Raw genomic sequence first — 13,748 nt, 5'->3', positions numbered from 1 at the left:
AGCTTGCCTGTAAGTAGTTTAGTAAAAAAACACCTGGTAAAAATATAGGCCCCATTTGGGTCATGCAGCTCAAGCTCTGACAAAGCCGAAAGATAATCTATGCTCAAGCGATAGGGAGTTGACTTTGTGGCTTTCCTACCATATCTCATCAAATCAAAGACACATCAGTGACTCATATCATTAGCCTTTCCCCACAAAGACCTGGAATTTAAATGCATGGCATTGATTTTTTTTTTTTTTTTTTTTTGCTTTTTAGGGCCATACCTGTGGCTATGGATGTTCCCAGGCGAAGGGTTGAATCAGAGCTACAGCTGCCAGCCTACACCACAGCCACAGCAATGCCAGATCCAAGCCGTGTCTGTGACCTACAGTACCACAGCTCACGGCAGTGCTGGATCCTTAATCCACTGAGCAAGGCCAGGGATTGAATCCACATCCTCACAGATCCTAGTCGGGTTCGTTAACGGCTGAGCCATGAAGGAAACTTCCCATGTCATTGCTTTTTGATGTCATAAAATATTTTTAAAAATTGTTTATTGGTGGGGCCAGCAAGGTGATTTCCTCATCTTGTGATCAGAGTACCAGAAAACATTTTTCCTGTGACATTTTCCCTTGCATTTGTTAACTAGAATGAATTCTACATTTTAACATCTCTAAAAAATGGGATGTGCTTTACAATGAGCAGTCTCTAAGACTATAATTTGTGTGGCCATGCCAGTTACATATGAGATGAATATCAGTCCTGCCAATGGCTATAACCAGGGCATAAGTTTACAGGGTATGATTAAGTGTTAACTACATGGACTGGAACCTAAGAGCTAAGACTTTTAAAAGGAGGGTATGTCCCTACCATCTCCGCTCCTCCTTTTACCAGCTGGATGTGGTGATGCCCTGAGGGGATGGCAGAGCCTCTAAGAGGGAAAGATCCCTGATTTACTATGTATAGGAAACCCATCTGCCAACCAAGAACACCCATCTCAAACTCTTTCATATATGAGTCATAAAGTTCTGTTTTATTGCACCATTATACATTTGGACCATCTATTTTTTTTTTAACTGAAACTAAACCAATTTATACCTCTATGAATTCATATCTCTAGGCTTTACTTCCAATAAGCTGCCAGGTTTATACTTTGAATGTTTTATCTCCATCACAAGGGCTGGGAACACACTAATAATTTGGCAAGTGCTAAGAGCTACTGATTGCAATATCTATCAAAGGCATAAACTGAATACATATTAAGATATAACTATTCATTAAATGACTTGAGTTTATTTTCTTGGAGCATATCCAATCAAAAAATATTACTTTTTCTTAGAAAAAATTGAGCCAACTAGATTCTTCCTTTACTCCATACTGGTAGAGGAGTTAAGGAAGCACTTCCATGTTTCAATAAGAACATTTCCCCAGACTCCCCCATTTCTAAGTTATCTGCCTTCTATTATGATTAAGGCAGAAAAACCTGATAAGACGATGTTGGGAAATTTTTTGATTACTTCCTCTGAAATGTCTACCAGTAATAAGATTGACCGATGCTCTTATTATGCAAATGTTCTTATCTATTGCTTAATTTTCAGATGACCAGACACTGGAGACAGTCACCAAAATTATAGAAGATAGAGACACTTACCCCAAAGACTCAATAATGTAATGATTCATACCAACTAACATGCACAAGGGAAATTAAACAAAACATTAAAGATATTAAAATATTATGTTTTATGGTGCCCTGATAACAAGATAGGGAAATGATCTTAGTGGCTCCACAGATAAAACTTTATTATTTTGAATATTTTGTCACCTCAAAATCAATGCCATATATTTAAATTTCAGATATTTGTGGGAAAAGGCTCAAAACCTGTTCCGACTGTTCTCACAGCCCACCATTACCCATTCCAGAATGTTCTCAGGAAGAATTCTAACACTGCAAGTGTTACATGGGTACAGGTTTCTAAAACAAGAGTCAAAGAAGGGAAGGAGCTGGGAAAAAGCCCTGAACTTTGCAAAAAAAATGAAAATATTCTATCCATGCAGCTCTATATAACAATCTGATCATGGACAATTCCTCAACCGTGCTAAGTCAGTTTTCCTTATGTGTATAAAATTAAGTCTAGATTAAAAAACCCTTAAGATTGTCTAGCTCTATTTACTTGACCAGGGGTATAATTATTTTGAGAAATAATATTAAACTACTAATGACCCAAGTATATAATGACCCTCTCAGAGGCAATCATACACCTTTCAGGGGAATTTGTGTTAAACAATGTCAGTGCATATTTGCTGAAAAACATTGACATTATGAGCCGGTAACACATCCCTCAACTCTTTTGCATTCTTAGTCTAACACAGTCTACAAACTTTGATCCTGTTTGTTTGTTTGTTTTTTAGGGGCCACACCTGCGGCATATGGAAGTTCCTAGGCTAGGCATCAAATTGGAGCTATAGCTGTTAGCGTATGCTACAGCCACAGCAATGTGGGATCCAAGCCATGTCCACAACCTACCCCACAGCTAATGGCAATGCCGGATCCCCGGCCCACTAAGCGAGGCAGGGACTGAACCCACATCCTCATGGATCAAATCACATCCTCATGGATTCATTTCCACTGAGCCACAAGAGGAACTCCATTGATCCTTTTTTTAATTTGCAAAGATTTGGAATAAAAATACATTATTTCTTTGAAAACCATAAATCTTCAGTAGCTACAATTTCATTTCCTATCTGTGTCAGCATTGTATAATCTCCAAATACAGCAAGTTCCTCTGAACATAGTTCACTGTTCTTTACACCCATCTATCAAGTGCCTTTTCCTTGCTCCCGTCTATCTAAACTCTAATACCTCAAACTAGATTAATCTCTTCCTATAATACATTTTCAGATCACCTGTTTCATTTGAAGTTGTCATTTCAGTTATATGTAAAATTATTTGTCGCATGAATGCCTCCACTGCGAGATTATAGACTACACAGTGTAGAGACATCATCATCAACATTTAGTATAAGGCCTGGCACTTAATAGGCTTAATTGAATAAACGATTGACTCTTACACCATCTTTACATTCAACATAATCACATCTCTTCCCCAAAACCATCACCAACTAGTGCTTCATCACATTCAGGCTTCATCACTCATCCTTTATCTTACCCTTCCAGAATGCTAGGAATGTTAAACAGGAGAAAATCCAAATAGTCAGTGAAATCACATACAGAACTATTTTGTTTTGTTTAAAAAAAAAGCAGGGTATGGGAATGTGACAAGTTAAATAAGAAATATTAATGTGAATTTGTATAGATATTTCCAGCTTTCTACTAAAAGCAGTCCAACAATACCTTTAGTAGCTGTGGTTTTGACCTCCATCCACTCTTGTGTGCTTCTCTAATATCCAGACTTTGGTCTCTAACATAATTCCCTGCAATGAGGAAAAAGAATTGGTTCCTTGGAAGGATGTTATGAGTATGTCTTACGGCAGGAAGAGATCAGGAGGGCCTATAATAACTTGTTGATACTAGAAAGTAATAATGCTTTTAAGAACGTCAACACAAAGGAGGATGTCAGGGGCTCACACATTTGAAATGTGAACTTCAAATAACAGTTTTATTGTAGTTAACTGGAATATATTAAACCCGAAAAAGATTCTAAGTTCATGATACTCAATGAATAAAAGGTAATATAAAGTATTGATAATGGTAGCTGTATATAAAAGGATAAATAAAACATTTATATGAAAAAAGTAGAATAGTATATTTTAATAAGTAGAAGAATATTAATATATAAGGACCTTGTTGTTTCTACTAATGATATATCTAATTATAAGTTACAGATATATTACTTCTATGCAGATACCACAGTAAACATAGGAAGAGAACAATGAGTAGATAAGTAATCCCAGGAAAAGCAGGAGTACTGAGGAACACCAATGGTCATACATAATAACTGTAAGGAAGAGGATCCAATGGTTAATCAGCACTTTTGGTACATGCAATTACCAAGCAAAAGAAGGGTTAAAACTCTATGTTCCAAAAAGATGGATTAGCTAAGTTCCTAAAGAGAAGAGATAATTATAAAGCAAATCCTCATCTTCTAGGAGAATAAACTTCTAGATGGTCCTACTAATCATAATAAAATTATTTAAGGAACATACATATTTTTAAAATGCCAACACACGGGTCTATAAAACATAACAGGACAATGGCTCAGGTACTTTTGGCCATGGGAAATTTAAAGATTAAATAATTTCTTGGATAAATGCCAAGTTTAAGAAGTCAGATCTATATGAAAAATAAGTACTTGCAGAGGAATGAAGTAGTGACTTTGAAGAAAAAATAATGGAAATCACCCAATCAGGACAGAAGACAGAACACCAAATGAAAAAACGTGAAAGCAATATAAGAGATCTATGGGATAATATAAAGCAGGCCAATCTACACATAATAGGAATTCCAGAAGAGAAGAAAAAGAAAAGAGGATCAAAAATATGTTTGAAAAAATTATGTTCAAAAACATACCAAATCTAAAGAAAACAGGTATTAAGATACAGGAAGCACAGAGGGCCCCAAACAAGTTGAACCCAAACAGGCCCACACCAAGAAATATTATAATAAAGATGGCAAAAGTTAAAGATAAAGAGAGGATTTTAAAAGCAGCAAGAGAAACACAAAGCATTAATTATAAGGGAATCTCCGATTTCTCTACAGAAGCACTACAGGCCAGAAGAGAGTGGCAAGATATATTCAAAGTTAGTTTTAAAAGAGAAAATTTGCAGCCTAGAATACTCTACCCAGCAAGAATATCATTTAAAATAGAAGGAGAAATAAGGAATTTCTCCAACCAAAAAAAGCTAAAAGAGCACAGCAGTACTGAACATATTCTAAAAGAAATACTGAAAGGGCTTCTCTAAGTAAAAAAGATGTAAGAAGAAACAGGATGAAGGAAATCACAATTAGAAAGCAAAATCACTTAAATAAGCTGGTATACAAATCCAAAAGAAAAAAAAAAACCTACTGAAAAAGTGATGATAAACACAGGAACAGCAAAAGGACAAACATGAAGATGTTAAAAAAGGACTTTGAAATCACAGAAGGTGGGGAAGGAAAGTAAGAAAATCTAGGCTCCTTTTTTTTTTTTTTTTTTTTAATAATGTGTTTGAGCTATATGACTATCAGGCTAAAGCAATCAGATACAGGAAGGGATTAATATACTTAAAAAACAGGGAAACCACAAATTAAAACCAAATATTATATTCACAAAAACTAAAAAGAGAAGTACACAAGCATAAAAAAAATAGAAATCATCCAACCAAAAAAAGAAAGGGACAAAAGAGAAACATAGAATCAATTAGAAAACAAGGTTTAAAATGGCAATATACATATTTATCAATAATTATCTTAAATGCCAATGGACTGACTGCTCCAATCAAAAGACACAGAGTGGCAGACTGGATAAAAAAGCAAGAGTCTACAATATGCTGTCTACAAGAGACTCACCTTAGGGCAAAGGACACAGGTAGATTGAGTGGGAGTTGCAATACTCATATCAGACAAAATGGACTTTAAAATGAATCCCATAAAGACAAAAAAGGACACTATTTACTGATAAAAGGATCCATTCAAGAAGAGAATATTACATATTACAATCATCGATATATATGCCCCTAATACAGGAGCACCCAGATACATATACAAATACTAACAGACATAAAAGGAGAAATTGATGGGAATACAATAATAATAGGAGACTTTTAACACCCCACTCACACCAACGGACAGATTCTCTAGATATAAAATCAAGAAGGCAGCAGAGATCTTAAATGACAAAATAGAAAACTTAGACTTAGTTGACATTTTCAGGACATGATATCCAAAAAAATCAGAATATACATTCTTTTCAAGCACACATGGAACATTCTCAAGGATTGACCACATACTGGGGCACAAAACTAACCTCAACAAATATAAGAATACAGAAATTATTTCAAATATCTTCTCTGACCACAATTGAATGAAACTAGAAATCAACAGCAGAAAAAGAAATGAGGAAAAAATTGATTACATGGAGACTAAACAACATGATACTAAAAAACCAATGGGTCAATGAGGAAATCAAAAAATACCTCAAGGCAAATGATAATGAAGACACAACCATTCAAAATCTATGAGATGCTGCAAAAGCAGTGCTAAGAGGGAAATTCATAGCGATACAGGCCTTCCACAAAAAAAGAAGAAAAATCTCAAATCAACAACTTAACCCACCACCTACATGAATTAGAAAAAGAAGAACAAACAAAACCTAAAGTCTGCAGAAGGAAGGAAATCATAAAGATCAGAGAGGAAATCAAGAAAAAAGATTCAAAAAACAATAGAAAAAAAATCAATAAAAACCAAGTGCCGGTTCTCTGAAAAGGTAAACAAAATTGACAAACCACTGGCCAGACTCACCAAGAAGAGGAGAGAATAAACCCAAATAAACAAAATAAGAAATGACAAAAGAGAAATCTCAATGGATACTACAGAAATACAAAAAACCATAAGAGAATACGTGAACAATTATATGCAAACACATTTGACAACCTAGTAGTAATGAACAACTTTCTAGAGACATATAGGCTGCCACAACTGAATCAAGAAGAAATCAACTGAACAGACTGATCACTAGAAATGAAATTGAATATGTAATAAAAACACTCCCTACAAACAAAAGTCCAGGGCCAGATGGCTTCACAGGTGAATTCTACCAAACATACAAAGAACAACTTACACTCATCCTCCTTAAACTTTTCCAAAAGGCTGTAGAAGAAGGAACACTCCCAAAGATATTAGTCAAAGCCACCATCACCCTAATACCAAAACAGACAAAGATACTACCAAAAAAGGAAATTATAGGCCAATATATTTGATGAACATATGCACAAAAATTCTCAACAAAATTTTAGCCAACAAAATCCAACAATATATAAAAAAGATCATACACCACGACCAAGTGGGATTCATCCCAGGTTCACAAGGATGGTTCAACATATGCAAATCAATCAACATACACCATCAATCATAGACTACATTAACAAAAGAAAAGTCAAAAACCACATGATCATCTCCATAGATGCAGAAAAAGCATCTGACAAAGTCTAACATCCATTCATGATAAAAAATCTTACCAAAATGGGTATAGAAGGAATATACTCTAACATAACAAAAGCCATGTATAACAGACCCACAGCAAATATAATACTCAGTGGAGAAAAGGTGAAAGCCTTCCCGCTAAAATCTAGAACAAGACAAGGATGCCCACTCTCACCACTGTTATTCAACATAGTATTGGAAGTCTTAGCCATAGCAATTAGACAAAAGAAATAAAAGTTATCCAAATTGGAAAAGAAGAGGTAAAATTGTCACTGTATGCAAATGACATGATACTACATATAGAAAACGCTGAGGAATCCACACAAAAAACTACTTGAACTCATCAATGAATTGAGCAAAGTAGCACAATACAATATTAACATTTCAGAAATTGGTCGCATTTCTCTATACTAACAATGAAATACTAGAAAAGGAATTTTTGTGAATACAATACCTTTTAAAATTGTACCCCAAAACATTAAATACCTAGGAATAAATCTGACCAAGCAGGTGAAATACTTATAAGTAATCAAGACAGAGTGGTACTGGTACAAAAACAGACATACAGACCAATGGAACAGAATAGAGAACCAGAAATAAACCCAGACACACATGGTCAATTACTCTTCTACAAAGGAGGCAAGAATATAAAATGGGAAGACAGTCTCTTCAGCAAGTGGTGCTGGGAAAACTGGACAGCCACATGTAAATCAATGAAACTGGAACACACCCTCACATCATGCACAAAAATAAACTCAAAATAGGAGGTCCCATCATGGCTCAGTGGTTAACGAATCTGACTAGTAACCATGAGGTCGCAGGTTCAATCCCTGGCCTTGCTCAGTGGGTTAAGGATCCGGTGTTGCCGTGAGCTGCGGTGTAGGTCGCAGATGTGGCTCAGATTCCGCGTTGCTATGGCTCTGGTGTAGGCCAGCGGCTACAGCTCCGATTCGACCCCTAGCCTGGGAACCTCCATATGCCACGAGAGTGGCCTAAGAAAATGGCAAAAACACAAAAAACAAATTAAAAAATAAAAAAATAAACTCAAAATGGTGTAAAGACTTAAACTTAAGACAAAACTATCAAACTCCTAAAAGAGAACATAGGCAAAACATTCTCTGACATCCAGAGGGTCTGGAGGAAAGGGAACCCTCCTGCACTGTTGGTGGGAATGTAAATTGGTACAACCACTATAGAAAATAGTATGAAGGTACCTCAGAAAACTAAAATTAAATAGGGAACTATCATATGACCCAGCAATCCCACTCTTGGGCATATATCTGGAAAAAAACTTTTCCTTGACAAAGATACATGCACCACATGTTCACTGCAGCACTATTCACAATAGCCAAGACATGGAAACAATCTAAATGTCCATTGACAGATGAATGGATTAAGAAGATGTGGTGTATATATAAACAATGGAATACTACTCAGCCATACAAGAGAACAAAATAATGCCATTTGCAGCAACATGGATGGAACTAGAGACTCTCATACTAAGTGAACTCAGAAAGACAAATACAAATGCCATATGATATCACTTATATCTAGAATCTAATATATGGCACAAATGAACCTTTCCACAGAAAAGAAACTCATGGACTTGGAGAACAGACTTGTGGTTGCCAAGGGGGAGGGGGAGGGACTGGAATGGACTGGTAATCTGGGGTTAATAGATGTGAACTACTGCATTTGGAATGGATAAGCAATGAGATCTTGCTCTATAGCATTAGTAACTATATCTAGTCTCTACAATTTTCATAATACAAGCCTAATGACAAAAATTGAATTTTTGGGGGGGAGATATTTTCCTTAATTGGGATTCAAAATTAGTACTCCTTATTAGCAAAACCAATTACAAATGTTCATCTGTTAATGCTGACCCCTATCAGATTTTACATATTCTATCTTTGAAAAGGTCTTTTCACATAGAAAATACTGACAAATACTGATGCCAATCCATAAGCATTTTTTAGTTGAGCATATTCATTGTTTGGAATGTATGTAGAGAAATCTATTAGATTCTTCTCTCGATATTTGCCTTTTTAAAATACTAATGTGGAACAGTGGGTTAAGGATCTGGCGTTGTCTCCATGGTAGCATAAATTCCAACCCCAGCCCAGCCTAGTGGATTAAGGACCCAGCATTGCCTCACCTGTGATGTAGGTCATAGCTACAGCTCAAATTTGATCCCTGGCCCAGGAGCTTCCACATGCTGCAGATGCAGCCTAAATAAATAAATAAAACAATTTAAATTACATAAATCATCTCCAAAAGAAGGCAAAATGAAAGCTCTTCGACTACACAACAGATTTTTAAATTTGGAAATCTCTTTTGTACTTGCATGGATGCCCCCCAAAATGCTGCTGAAACTAGTTTGGCTTTAAATATCCATCTACTGCAGATTTGTGGAGGAGTGGAGATCTTGCTTTGTTTCAACATTTGAAAGCAAGGAAGTATTTGAAATACTTAAAATTCAAGCAACATTAGCTGTCATCAAAATGACTTTACCACAGTGTAAGATGTGCATATAATTGATGTTTTCCCTTGGAACTTTAGGTTTATTTCATTAAGAAACTTATGAAGTCTGCCTCAAAAGCTAATTTCCAAAGCCATTCAGTGTTCCATTAAGTGGAACTGTGGTCCTTTTTATTAACAAAGATTTTAATTTTGGTTCTCAAAAAATCACAATAAAACTTTACCACTAGTGAGTCATCAAACTGATGTGTAGTAGGGTAAGAAAGAATATTCAGCTTCTATCTGATGAAAATTCACAAAACTGATAAAGTTTAAGTCCACAAAAGCAAATGAATTTCACCATTGACATTAGTTGTTCAGTAACACATTGTAGACCAAAATGTTTTCTGCAAAGCACCAGCTAATGAGTTACACCACAAAGAAGCTATAAATACCTTACATTTTCACAAGATTGGAAATTTGCACAATTAACCTTTTTTTCTGCTTCACACATTTTTATCACTATTAAGTTGTAATACATCTTAGCAGATTCCCCTTCAGGTTTATTGATTAATTTTTCTTAAATTCTTTGAACTACACCCTTTCTAGTTATAACATGCAGACTATTCATAGAGGCTAATTCTTTTGTCACTTCAAACTCAGCGTTGACTTCTTGTCGAGAGACATGTTTCTACAATATTTTCTTAGCCTCTTTGCTGAAAACTCCATCTTGTCCTGCTTTACTTTACCCCATCTTCCTGCTTGAAAAACAGTCTCAGTGCTGGTGAATGACTTAAGCTTAAGCACAATGGTGATTCGCCTGCTTTATGACTATTTCTATTACACTGTTTATAAACTAGCTCCTATACAACCCGTGGTTGCTCACTTAAAGTCAGTAGCTTTGGAAAAACCCTAGTTGCAATTTCACCCCTTACTTCAACTCAGCCAACATTAAAAGCATTCCTGCCGGCCCTCTTCTTGAGGTCCGAATATGTGATTCTTGGACAAGATACTCTTCAAATCAATACACCTAAGCCCTCATTTGTGTCATTCCTGACAAGCGAGGCCTTCCAATAGCCAGAAAGTCCCCTGCTATGCAGTTAAAGCTACAAGTTTGGACTTTCACTTGAATCTAAGGATATGGGTCATAGAGAATGCTATAAAAGCTAGACATTTCTAGAATCAAGAACTGGGATAGAGATGCCAACTCCTAGTTTTACAGTGCAGAACTCTACAAAGATGACTCAAAGGGGAGACCCCTTTCTATCCCCACAAGACAATAGGGAACCCCTGGCGTTCTAGTCACCCTGGCAGCTCCTCACCTCTACGCCTCATCCTTTACTTCTATACCTTACCCTTTCAAGTTTGGAGGTTCCTGTTTGTGGCCACAGCTAAGAAGAGGCTTGACATAGACTCTGGGCCCTCACATTTGACATCCCACTGTATACAGACTGAAACAGGGAGAAAACAAGTCACATGCAAACTAGGAAGTGGATATTATCATGCCCCTGCAAAGGTATGTTATAGGGATGGTCACCAGCTGGGAGTCTGAAGCTTCCACTAATCTAAGCAGGGTCTGTTAGTTCCACACAGTAACATTATCAAAGTTTGTATTTTATCTTTTGTTGCCTCTGCCTTTTCTCCTTCCCCACCTCAAAATTTCTCTTCTCCTTGACTTGAGATAAGTGTGTTGGGGAGGCTGTGGCCTCTGATTTGGTCTACCAGCTAACCTCACTTTAATATATGGGGAAAGAGGCCTGGAAGGATAATAAGGGTGCTTGCCTTGAACATCTACTCCCAACTCATGATACCAAGCCTATATCTTGCTAAAGAGCCAAAGCTAAGTATTCATCTTTCAAGGGCCACTGCCTTAGAATGGCAAAAGCATGTGCCTAGTATCAAACATCCTTCAATTATTTAAGTGTGAGCAGGGTTACAAGGGACAGATGGAGCACAAAGGCCATTAGTGGTCTAACTGGAACCCTGGGCTGAAGCACAGTGAAGAGGAGAGAATTGGGGTCCTAATCATAAGGCCTACAGTCTAAAGCATACACCTGGCTTACAGAATGGAGATGCTTCTTTGTCTTCAAATCAAAATAGTTATACCTTGGTGTTGGAAGAGAGGGGAAGGTAAGAACATTTCCCAATACACTGCAGCACAGTCTTCAAGAATTGTAACTGGAGAATGATTGCCAGAGGCTGAGCTCTAAACTAGATTAAGAGGTAGTGGGCTAATCAGTTTCTTAACCTTGTCACTGGCAAAGTAGACAGTGCCCTCTAGTGGGAACCGTTTTTAAACAGTCCTTATTAACACTGACCTGTATCTATGGAGCTAAATGACAATTATAACTAGCTGAAGTTCTGAAAACAAGTACTGACACAACTATTTACCAATAACAGCTAATACTGGACACTTCCTACGGCAAGGCACTGAGCTAAGCAAGCACTTTAGAGGCATTAGCTAACTTAATCCTTGCAACTGTGTGAGGCAGGCCTAGTTAGCTTTGATTTATAAATTGAAACTTACAGCTGCAACTTGCCCAAGGCACCCCAACCAATAAGGGGGAAAATATAACATTTACATTTTAAACTCTCTTAAGAAATCTCACTCAGGAAAACACACCAAAGAATGTGAACTACAGCAGAAAGTTAGGGAAATGTTTGCTGTATTTGCTCATTTTAATATTGATTCTGCTTTAATTGGGGAAAATTGAATAAGTAAATTTATGAATAAAATTTTTCGTATTTCCTCCAGTTCCCCCCCAAAAAAAACTGAGGACTGGAGTTTCCGTTGTGGTTCAGCATGTTAAGAACCCAACTGATATCCATCAGGATGTGGGTTTGAACCCTGGCCTCACTCAGTGGGTTAAGGATCCAACATTGCTGCAAGCTGTGGCATAGGTCACAGATGCAGCTCTGACCGTATTGCTATGGTTGTGGTGTAGGCCAGCAGCTGTAGCTCTGATTAGACCCCTAGCCCAGGAACTTCCATACGCTGGAGGCATGGCCCTAAGAAGAAAAACAAAAATTAAGACTGAAATGATTTGAAAGGGTGCTGTTAGGGGCATTAACAAGGTCCTTCCAGGGGCTCCTGTTATCAGAGCTTCTGAACCCCATTCCAAGACTTCTTTGTGCTGTATCTGTTGTCTTCTTATATTTGTGTCCAAAATCTCTCATGATTCAGTAAATACCATCTAGTACTGCAATCTTAGACAAATAGCCCTCTAAACAGTATTACAATAAATAAAACCTATATTGTGGGAGCTTATTTTTACAATGTAACACCATAGAAACTTCAGTAAATGTACTTAACAAGAACTAAACTTTCTAGCTTTCTTTACTTCCTAGAGAAATTACTAACATAATGTACATGGCATCAGGCTTTAAGAACTAACTACTGCAGGAGTTCCCGTCGTGGCACAGTGGCTAACGAATCTGACTAGGAACCATGAGGTTGCAGGTTTGATCCCTGGCCTTGCTCAGTGGGTTAAAGATCCGGTGTTGCCATGAGCTGTGGTGTAGGTAGCAGACACAGCTCGGATCCGGCGTTGCTGTGGCTCTGGCGTAGGCTGGTGGCTACAGCTCCGATTAGACCCCTAGCCTGGGAACCTCCATGTGCCGCGGGAGCGGCCCTAGAATAGGCAAAAAGACAAAAAAAAAAAAAAAAAAGAACTAACTACTGGAAAGAAGAAATATTGTTGATTCTAGTATTTGGGAAAAAGTTTAATTTGACTGCTGCCACAAATCAACGTAGGGACTAACAACAAAAATTAACATTCACTTAAACCTGCATCAAAAACATTGGTCCATTTGCCTACAAGATAAAATCCAAAATTCTTAACTGAGCATATCAACTGCCCCAGATAGGCCCCCAAGCCACTTTTTCAGCCTCATTCATTCAGAGAACATTTATACAGCACTTTAAATTACTGCTGGGCACTATTCTAGTTTTTTGGAGAGAAAACAGTGAATAATGCAAAGTTCCTACCCTCAACATTCAGTGAAGGAAAATAAAGTAGGAGTAAAGGGACAAAGAATAGGGGCATGGGGAGAGGTAGAGGGTGGGGGTGGGTCAGGGGAGGCCGGTCAGATAAAGTGGCATTTGAGCAGACACCTGAAGTGTGGGAGGGAATCAAGGGTTATTTGTGGAAAGACTGACCAGATGGAGAAA

This window comes from Phacochoerus africanus, chromosome 2, assembly GCF_016906955.1.
Source record: "Phacochoerus africanus isolate WHEZ1 chromosome 2, ROS_Pafr_v1, whole genome shotgun sequence".
In the NCBI taxonomy this organism is placed as follows: domain Eukaryota; kingdom Metazoa; phylum Chordata; class Mammalia; order Artiodactyla; family Suidae; genus Phacochoerus; species Phacochoerus africanus.
Note: the sequence above shows the minus strand (reverse complement) of the source record.